Here is an 11,709-nt window from a genome sequence, read left to right on the forward strand (position 1 = left end):
CTGAACTTCAGAACATCAGGCCCCGGTGGCCACAGGAGCTTCTATGTGTTAAAGGACTGCCGTGGGAAAAGGAATTGGGGTCTGGTATCTTGGAACTACTCCATTTAGCCCTAAAATTACTTTTTCCTTCAAATTCAGTGGAGAGCTGCTACTGAAAGCTGCTTCAGTTCCTACTGAAAAGCACTTGCCTACTACCTATCCATGGTCCATAAGGATCCATATTTAACTTCATGTTACATTTCCTACTATTCTGTGTAGGAATTCAGAATTATGTGTACAGTCTGTTCCCGAACCCAAAGTAGTAATTGCGATCAGAGACAATGAAGCATTATCCTCTCTTTCAACATATACCTTGATCTATGCCAGAAAGTACCTGATCCTTTTGCTCTATTCCTGGCTTAGCTTTCAGAAAATAAGTGTTCACTTGCAAGGAAGAGTTTCAAATCATTAGGCGTTTGTTGATCAGACAATTGCCTCATACAGAGTGATGAAAGGCCAGAGTTGACTGTCTTTGTGGCAATAATGCCTGAGGAGTGGCAAGGAAGTAATTAGTTTTTTGCTGATAATTCCATCAACCAGTTTTAATACCTCTTTACCTCCAATACGATAACTCTGAAGAGGAAACCTTTCCATACAGGTTACACATTCTCAGCAGTAGTGTATCAAGCTCAGCTGTTGTGTTCGGCCACATATACAAGAAGTAACACTGCATTTTCATCACTGAAAACGCATTGCCTGTAGCAGTATCTGTTGCAGAAGAGAAGTTTGTTATGCCCAGTGAAAGAGAGCACTTGCTCCACTGTGGAATAAATTACCAGTGTAGAAGACCAAAAGAGAATTTGCTGCAATTTATTCTTTTGGGTTTTTTTAAATACAAACTTCGCGCAGACATGTACAACTTTCCTCCGTAGGATTACAGCAAGGGTCCTGAGTTTTACCAGACTAAAGTAAAATCCAGCTTTGTCTAACAACTACCTGCAAAGCACAGGAGCTTTCCTTTCCTTATGAGAAGCATATGAAATGTTATTCCCTGCCCACACAACCCCAAAACCAAAAGCTGTTGTTTCTCTGCACACTTGCTGCTTTGCTGTTTCCCCTCAAGGACAGAATCTTGGGGGTTTCATGTAATTTGTATGAAAATGTAATGCTTTCTGGCTCTTTCATTTATGTTATGCAAAGTCAGTATTCTCCTCTCCAGAATTTAAAGCATACCCAGTGAAACTTGACAGGTAAGGGAGGGTAGGTGGAGGAAGGTCTTAGAGGTCTGAGAAAGCGAATATAATTTACAATGCCTAAAACCATAAAATCTCATTAAATATGTAAAGCCAGCATAGCTACCAGGAGAGGAAACTCAGTAGGGCTGGCCCCAAGCACGGAGGATGTGCTCCACAGAGACTCCCTGGTGACCTTCACTGGGGAGAGGACTGCATGTAGGTGAGCTTTCCTGCACTGTGGCAGAAGTCTTGTGGGATGTTCTCCAGCAAGGTGAGCTGCTGGAACACCACTCCATATCCCCTCCTTCTTTGCCAATAATGGACAAATATACATGCAGACCCCACATTTCATCCACCATGCCATTCCTTTGCTTGGGAGTGACTGCTGGGGTGAATGAGAAACCCGGTTGTGTAAGATTTAAAGACCACTCCTGTGAATTATCCACGATTTTTTTTTTTTGTGCAGTTTCTGCTATGGATCTGATCATCTAATGTTTTGAGTGTATAGGTAGGGTGTAGGGAAGCATAACTGGCCTCTGAACCATCCACCATGCCCAGCAAAGCCCATCATTGGGAAGATTTTACTCTTCTCTCTCATTCTGGTTTGAAATTTTTCCCAAGTCCTCCCAAACCAATTCTAACAAAAAAATTATTAAAACGGTAAAACACATAAGTGCTCTATTTCAATAATCGGATTTTTCGGACAAATGTCTTTTTTTCAGCTTTCCCAAGCGTATCACGCTCAGTCTGTGTGGATGGGGGGGGGCATTTCTATGATCCCAGTACAAACAGAGTGTGCTTAAAGACCCCAGGCACCCACACAGACATGTGCAGAACCAGACCCTATACTTCATGGATCGTATGTGCATTGGTCAAACAACACAGAACCAATGCCAAAGATTTCAAAACACTAAGTGTTCTCTAAAAGGAACACTAAATGCATATGATTTACTATGACACCAACTGAAATCCATACTTGTGTTTTTAGTTCCTTATTATTTTTCCTTTCTTCTCCCCCCACCCCTCTTCTGTGTGGGTGAAAAAGATAATGTTCCATCTTAACCATGGCACTCAGCCTCCCCACTTTGTTATGGATATGAAAAACAAATGCACCTGGCTCTATGCAGTTCTCTAAAAGACAAGATGCAGCGAGAAAGCTGTCACAAGTCTTACTGCAAGTATATATATATAAAAAAAACCCAACCAACTCTGGGGTTTTTCCTGTGCATGCTTCACATCTAATCAATTTGCAAGGTGACAGTATTCCTAGAAAACCTTCTTTCTCACTGTATAAAGGCCTGGTATTCAAGTATTTTTGAGTGATAATTCAATAGGATTAAATTACACTCATGTGACAGCTCAGCCTCACTAATGATGTACATTTCAGTAAACTGTTGACAGAACTGTCTGGAAGGCTTCTTTAATTTACCAACATGTAACAACATGGGAAATGCATTAGTCAACTAGATGAAGATGAATAAGCATTGGGGTCTGGGGGCATTTTACATTAACACATGACAACCTAAAAGTGGTTTTGTCACTTGCTCTATTTAGCCCAAGGCAGTCACTGAATAACTGGTACCTGTTAGCGTGATTGACTTACCAAAGCAACAGAAGGGATTATATTTACAAATATCTGTACGGAAAACATGCCAGAGAAATGTCTTTTTTTTTTTTTTTTTTTTTCATGAAAGATAACAGTTGTTTTGTGGGAAGATGTCTTACAGCTACAGCCAGGCTGAATGAATTCTTAAATCTCTTCAAACAGCCTGCCGGAGTACTACATCAATTATTTCATTTCAGAAGTTCTTTAAGACTAGATTTTTAAGCTTGTTTAAAACATATAATTCCATACAGCTGCTGCTGACTAGCAATAGTATATACAACCTTTTACTAAGCAGAAAACATAAGAGAGAAGGATGCAGAGACAGACTCTGTGGCTTCCATTAACACAAAACAACTCTTCATGTATTGCGGTTTCTGCATATATACTGCCATTAGCATGCTTAAACAGAAGCTGAGGGATATTTAAGGAACTGATGGTATCATTAAACAGGGAAACTAAAATGCATAAGAAAGTGAAGATAAAGCAATGCCAGTAACTTTAAATGTGCAGCTTCCTGTAGGTGTAAATTAGCACAGGCAATTTTAAAGTGTAATGAAAATCTCTCGCCTGATTTTTAAAACTAGAAAGGTTAAATGCTTGCAAATAGCTTAAGACTTAAGCAAAACAGGTTACACCATGACTTATGGTAAGTGGTCCACTGAAGGAAAAGCCCGTCTTTCTATTTAATCAGGTTGCATATCCAGTGAGAGGGGAAAAAAGGGCTTATTCTATTCCTCCTCGGTATCACCTGGTAGGATGCTCACAGCTCTGTGTGAGTTTACTTCCCTAAGAGAGACTTTCTTCTTCAGAAGAAGAATCAAAACATTCCCTGATGGAGGGAAGAAAAAAGACAACTGAACCAGGACACAAGTTTTCCAATGTAGTGGAAACAAGATAAGCATCCTAAAATAAGAGTGTGGTTGAGGACTGAGGGGAAGCAGGAGATTTTGTAGGCTTACCACAAGTGAAAAATCAAAAGGCCAAATTCACTTGGATGGGAATCAGACCCCAAAACCACACAGCTGTCTGACCACATTGAATTTGAACAATGTGAAAAGAAGAGAAACAAAAGAGGTGTAAATTAATCTTGCCATGAGTCAAGCTGATGAGGTTACGTGATAGATAACCATCGAGTTTTTTAAAAGATCCATCTGTTCGCATTTGGATTGGTGCTAGTCCGCTGCTATCTGTGGCCTACCATCACCTTAATTTTTTCCATCTGTACTGGCTGTACTACCTGCACTCACCACTTTTCATCTGTTCCCAATTCAAACAAGGCAATCTCACCAGTGCAACCCTATTGTCTGTGATTACAAAACATAAAATCCTAGTTTTGATACCAGTTAACAGCCTTCATCAGTCTCTTCAGCATTCCAGATTGGTAAATATGATTGATGAAAAAAATAATAACAAAAAAAGGTCTACAGGGGCAACACCTGGGGAGCGATATAACTGCCAAAGTCTTGTGCTCAGTGTCCCCCCCTCACCTCCCCATTATTCACACACCAACACCCCTGACTCTAAACAACAGCAGATCCACAATAGCAAGGACAACTGGAGTGTAAAGTAGCCTACAGTCTGGTCCCTCCATGCCTATTACAAAACTTCCTAAAAGAACAAAAAATACTGAAGGTCTGGTGCTAGCAGGGGCTTTCTTCAGCCCTCTCTGCTCCCCTCCCACCCCGCACTGTGGCTCTCCTCTCTGTGCAGCTACGGCAGTGGTGTTTTGCATGGGCTGTGCTCTCCTTCACAGCCAGTAATGGTAAGCCAAGAACTTTGACTGCATTTGTAAAACTGTTTTGAAAACGTATCGAGAAATGTCGCAAATGACAAATCTCCAGAAGGAGGAGCGGGGAGGGGAAAGGTGATTGTCATATACAGAAGAGCTCATTTCAAATTGTTTCTGAAGACCCTTGCACCTTGTAATCCCAGTGATGGCTGATTGAAAGCACTGATGCCACAAAAATGGAGTAGAAAAATAGATGCGTGCTGTGCCGATAATGTATCTTTTTTAGCAGTTTGAGTCTCTGGGGCTAAAAAAGGCTGGTGCGTGACTTTGCCTCTCCCTTTTTTCCTTCACTCAGATGCAAGTGTATTTATTATGCAGCAGGCTGAAAGCTCTTTGTCACAAAAGTTAACTTTTTTTCCATGGAGTTTTACTGTTTACTGGAAAGGGGAATTACTTGTAAGCTTTCATTACTGCAGCACCAGCGTAGCTCACAGTCCTAGTGCATTCATCCTCACAGAGTTATTTGAAGGAGGGATAACACTTATCTGCATGTTTTATAAAGCAGGACTCGGGCTCAGAAGCTCACGCATTCCAACTCAGTGATTTGCCCAACAGTACATGAACTTCTCTGCCACAAGGCCCTGAACCTGGGTCACCCAAGTTTGTCTATATGGAAAAAAAAGGGCAATGGAAAGAGCTTTCATTTCAGACAAATCGGCTTCTGAAAACACATCGTTCCCTTCTTAATTGGTTCTTAGGTCTACCAAATGTCTACAGCTGCCAGATGACACCTTGAATAATCCTCAGGATGATATGAGCAGGCATATTAATAAAGCCCATTGATGGCTTTTAAGTTTTTTTCCTGTTCAGCTATTTTATCATTAATAGTTTCTAACTACAGTGTAATCAGTGAGACTGAAAAGGCTGGCATGCATCAGCTAGCCGGGAAAGGACTAAAAGCCCTATCATCTAAAATACCAACAGAATTCATTCATCTAGCCTGTTGAAAACACAGAGGTTTGGTTAAGGTTTTTTAAAGCACTGAAATCTAACCAGTCGCAAGCTTCCAAGTACGTCTGATCTATATTACCTTGAATCAAGAGTGTTTGCAAATTTAATAAAAATATCAAGGGCAGGATTGTATCCTTAGGAATAATTTCCACCATTTTCCAGGGGAAACAGGCAGGAATCTTGTAACTTTGTTCCTGCTCATGAATACTTCGACCACTTACAGAAATCAGAACTACATTTGTAAGGAGAGGTGCTCTTTCAGATACCAGAGTTCATAGGTTTCTTCCTTTTTTTCCTTCTACAAAAAATACTTGGAACAAGTAGGACTTAAGAAACCAGCCTGATCCTCTGTCTAATGTAAAGCAGCTTTTTTCATGTTCATCCCATGCATTCCCAGACAGACATTTTTAAAAAAACAGAGGGAAGTTAAGACACTGACTGCATGCTCATTTGCTTCTGGATGACATCAGGCAACTTCAGAGCGTCCATGAACCTGAACCACTTCTCTTCCTTAATGAGATACTACCTAGGAACGTCCACACAGAATATGAAGTATACCATGTTTTTCTCACATATCATGACTTTCTCAGGCACAACAAACAATGGGAGGAAAGTGGGTGTCGCTGGATGAGTACAAAGGCCTAATCCATCTAGCCTCTGTGAGTACCTAACAGCCATCCAGCAGTAACTTCACTAATGGGTTAAATTTACACTCCTCTGGCACACCTCACTAATGGGTTAAATTTACGCTCCTCTGGCACACCAACAGAATGACTAAATTCATACTCGGTATTATTTTCCCTCTACAGGTGAAGAAACAGGCCAGTGCAGAACTTGAAGTAGGATGCTGGAATTCCAGAAGATCACAGATTTTGGGTGCTTCTTCCCCACCACCACCCCCCACCACCACCCCCACACACACACACAGCCTGGGCTTGCTGGTAACGCTCAGCCTCTCCAACATGCTCAGCCAAGTCTGCAGAGCACACAGAGTGGAGCTCAGCAGCCTCCCTCGCTCCATCCCATAAGGGAGGGCAGCAACTCTGTCACATCTTCCTGACAGTGTTATCGTGCAATGCCAGAGCTGGACTGTGGGGCTATTTTCTCTCTGTGTTGAAAGATGTACACGTTATTAATTTGCTACATGCCATCACTGTTCAGTGAAGAATCTCCTAAGTCACAGCCTTATAAAAAGACAGTAACGCAAGTACTTTACCAGTGGCAATGCCTTCGGATAGCGGTATCTGCAAAAATTGCACTTTCCCAGTCTACAGGCAGTACAAGACACTGGCAGAAATGGCAGCCGGCTCCAGTTCTCTGAACACAAGTCCCATTCCTTTCTCCACTGACCGAGGGTAACCTCTCGGGCAGGGGTGCTGAGCTGAGCTGGAGGGGCAGCACTTGCACACAAGGCAGCTGCCTGCCAGCGTGGCTCCTGCCTGCAGGTGTGAGCCTGATCACCTGCGGAGCCACGACCGCAGGTAACACACAGGCACGTAGGCATCGCACAGCTAACACAAGCACCTCAACAAAAGCAACCAGCTGCTTCCTTGGCATCCTCCTTGGGAAATGGCTCAGGTCTTGACTTGTCCTTCAAAACACGTCCTTATTCATGTTTGTGCAGCACCTAACACAAGACAAGAGGCACCATCCCGGAGTAAACTGTGATTGTCCTAACAGGTACGGCACCTACCCCAGAAAATCCACATTGCTTGCTTCCAATATATGGCCTTGACTTGCCCTGAGAAAACAGCTGGGGGGACAGAGCACAGACATTGTGCTCCATCTTTTAGCGCAGGGAGAAAAGCATAGCCCAAGCTACTATTACTCTGCTCCTCCAGCTTGGAGCACTGACAGTTCCAGGTCTACTGCCCTTATCTGCTACAAGATCTGCCAGCCAAAAGATGACACACATGCCTTGTTATGACAAATTGCTTAATTACAAGTTTGGCAATATGTAATACTTTGTATTTGCTATTATCATCAAAGCAGAAGAAATGAAAAAAACATCCATTACCCTGAGAAAAAGACTCTGCTGTTACCATAAATTTCTGATAAAGAAATGAAGTAGGTTCAAGTTTAATCACACCAGCAGTAAATCAAATATCAAATTTAAAACAACGAATTACAAAGAGCCTCCTCACAGTCACTTAGCATTGATAAATTAGTAATGTAATATTAAATTATTCATATCTTTTTTTTTCCTTAGGACTATAATGATATACTGTACACAGCACTGATAATTTACTTAGACTGAGTCCATTCATTTAATTATGCTGCTAAACTTGGTAGGCCAATTGGTCATCATGAGAGTTTCCAGGCAAGCTAATCACAAATATATAGAACATGTCCCTTATTGTCCCCAGCGGCTAAGTGCTAAAATGCTATTTAGTGCTCAGAAGGTTAATGTCCTGCTTATGTAAATTGTCCAATTTAACATTCAGCAGCAGTATCATAAATTCTGGCTCCAGGATTTCATTAAACGTATGTTCAAACTAGTTGACCTTAAAGGTTAACAAGCACAAGTTAAACAGGACAATTATTTAACTCGCTTCTTATCAAGAGACTGAAGCGCTCTAGCCATTTAATAGTTATGCATACTTCACAATTAGAATTCTTAAAAGGTCTCTGATAAAGCGGCAGGTCATGAATTTTCATAAGGATGTCAGATAATAACTATTTATCTGCACTTGTTTTTCTTTCTTATAAACTTAAACTTTGATCTTAACATTCAATTAGAAATGATTCCACAGAGGAAGACTAGGTGACTCAAGGAGCTTGTCTTCACATTAATTTGAATCTAAATTAAGCTTTAAAAACATTGCATCCATATTGTCTCCTACAGAAATTAATTCAGAAGTTAGTGACCTATTCTTCATGCAAAACACACTTCATCCTTTCAGCATTAGACGATCGAAAACCACTGAATGCCAAATTATTACATCAGGCTAACCATTGCATTTTTATGTAAATCATAGGGGAAAAAAAGTCTCCCTATACATCACAAAGTAATTTGTATTATACACTATCAACTCGCCTCTTACTATGTTGAGCAAAGATGAAGACAGATTAGCCGAGACCATTTCTTTTTTCGCACTGCCCTATTTCTCACACAGCCTCTTTTCCTGAGGCTCTTGTGAAATATGAACAGCAGCAGCTCCTGGAAGTGGCTGCCACAGCCACCGCCACCTCTGGCAGCGGTGATGCATCGAGAGCAGCCCCTCTGCTGACATTTCAAATCCCAAACTCACAACTTCTAAATGCAACAAGATCAAGTCATAGCTTCAGGGATACACTAAAACAGTAAACATACACAGGAAATCTCAGGAGCTGACAGTAACTATATTCCAAGGAAGTTGTAGGAAACATTATTTTTCTTCTCAAGCTCAGCTGTATGAGGTGATATTATTTTCAGATAAAATAGCAACTATGAGCAGTTTTATATATCATGTAAATCCCACAGTATTTTAGAAAGAAAAAAAACCAAGAAAAAATCAAGTTATTATTTGAGAGAGATAAATCCTTTTCCTTTCTGAACAGGATTTTACCCAGCTCGTACTATGAGGATTTTTTTTAGTGCAAAATTTTACTCCTGAGGGTGTCTTTTGCAAAATAGGACCCAAGGACACTTTGGAGGTAGGGCCTTTTTTTCCTTTTTTTTTTTTTTTTTTTTTCAGTAATACCTACAACAAATGCAGGTCCATTGGAGTAAGTCCACAAAGATGGGAAGTCAACTGCACATTTGTCAGTATTTTATTTTACAAGTTTTCTGTCCTAAAAAGGATCAGAGAGGTACAGATTTTGGCAGTCACAACAAATACTCAAGAATAAAGTTACAACATATAAGCCTCAAGGGGAAGGGACTAAAACTCTGGAAGAGCTGCTACTTGCAGTACATTTAAACAGCCCGCAGAAGTGTGGTACGTTCTAATTCGATGAAATTAGCAGATTACTTTGCTTCACCAGAGTTTTGTTTCCTAAAAGCACTGTAATTTAATGGTGGCAATACTTATTCCTCTTCCTAAAGGTTACTGAAAACCTTGAAGAAAAAAAAGAATTTTCTAGCATCCTGAATGTGACAGCATTTTATGACCTCATGTGTGGTTCTTTTTCCAAACTTCATCTTTTGAATTCTGGCTTCAAATTCTTCCTGAAAGAGGACATAAATAAAGCTGAATGGCTAATGGACTAAAAACACTTATGATCAGGTTTTCATAACGAACATTATTAATGGCTTCCTTTGCACATGCACTGACATATAGTGCAATACTCATTTCTAAAGTAAGATTTAAAGCCCTATTTGCAATAAAAAGCTAACAGATGCAAATAAAAAAAAAGAGAGATTCCATTACATAGCACACACAATGGATTTCTATTAAGGATAAACAGAAACATCTTCTAAAGGCAGAAAAAGCTTCCACAGAGCTTCATTAGAAACTCACACATGTACGTGGGATCCACATTCACCTTCTCAGACAGACGTGGGTATGTTTCTTTTATTGCTATCAACAGTACTAAAAACCTTGGGTCTGATTTAAGTAGTAATGCACACACACCCCTTATTTTGACTCTTCCTAGACCTGTGAATCTTCATATCTGAAAAATCAGGTTAAGAGAGTCAGAATTATTTCCAAACAATGAAAAAACCCCACCAAACCCAACGAAAAAAAACCCCACCCCACAGTGAGTATATACCCCTCTGCCAGGTTTCTAATCTTTCACCTGATTTCCAACCCCCCACACCTTCTTCTTCTTAAGGGGCACTAATGAGACATTTACAACCAGAAATTAAGACAGGCAAGTTGAAAAATGACCCCACAAAATGCAACAGTCTGTCTATTGGTTGGTTAAGATCACCATAGACCCTCTACTCTGGCTCTTCACGAATCCTAGGCTAGCTAAATGTTTTTGTCCGGATACTGAAAGCCAAATTGTTTTTCCTGCTGCCACCATGGTAGCCCCTGGCAGCCGCATTCCTGTGGAACAAGCGAAGGTCCTGCCAGCACGGGGAGGCTCACCCAGGCAGGAGGCTGAACAGCCCCACAAGCCTGATTTACTCACTAGGAGTTACTCTCAAAACAAAACCAAGAACAGTTACAGAACTAACTGCTTTTGAAATCAAAAGTAAAGCATATTTCTCGACTTTGGGCTCTTTCAATAATTTCCTTAGATCCCTTCCAAACATCCAAACTCACTGCAACAAAAGAAGATGACACTAAATCAAGCAATCCAGCTCTTGTATAGATTCACATGAAGGTCTATAATGTCAGTAGTTTCTCAAATTCTTCATAAATAATTCAGTGATGAGGTTCAAATGATACCTTAGGCAAACAACCAAGACCACACAACTCTAAAGTTGAAGGTTTTCTAGAAGTCAGGCGTTCTTGCCAAGCTGAGACACATACACTGTTGGGCTAGGTGATTGCTTGTAGAGAGGGTAAAAGTAGCAAAGCCTATCCTATAAAAGATGAACCTGAGAAAAATAAAGTAGACCCAAGCACTGTTTGCTCAGAAACATGACAAACAGCTACACCAGTTGAGCCAAGCCCCTTGTTTCAGTCAGTAATTTTGTTTACAGGAAAATTGCTCAGTGAATTCAGGGAATTCATTTGCAATAACTTTTTTCTGCTGGGGCTAGAGAAGGAAAAAAACACAAACAAACAAAAAAAAGTGATTCAAGTTTAGGTAACACAACTACTCAGACAAAAACTAAACGAATCATTTCATGATAAGAGGTTTGTCCATCAGTAATTCCACCATCAAGGTGAATCACTAGAGGCTCATTGGTAAGAAAATGAACTTAATCATGAGTAGTTACCATATTTTTATTCCCTGTGCAAAACTGTATGAAACAATATTTTCCATGAACCTAGTGGGAGATCTGCTACTGACTTCATAGGAACCAAGAATTCATCCACTTGTCTTTTTTTGAAGACAAAAGCCTCTTAAAACACTCTGAAAAAGAATCCCAAAGTTACCTATTGTAAGAACACACAGAGAAGAAAACTTGATGAAGACAGATAGCATGATGAAGCTCTCCAGCACCGATCTTAACTGTATGGGCTTCTTGCTCAATAAAGCCACCTTTTCCCTTTACTTCTCTATCTCTAAAAATACATAACACACTTGCTGGAGAGTTTAGGTCCCTC

Source organism: Falco punctatus (genome assembly GCF_963210335.1).
Source record: "Falco punctatus genome assembly, chromosome: 12".
In the NCBI taxonomy this organism is placed as follows: domain Eukaryota; kingdom Metazoa; phylum Chordata; class Aves; order Falconiformes; family Falconidae; genus Falco; species Falco punctatus.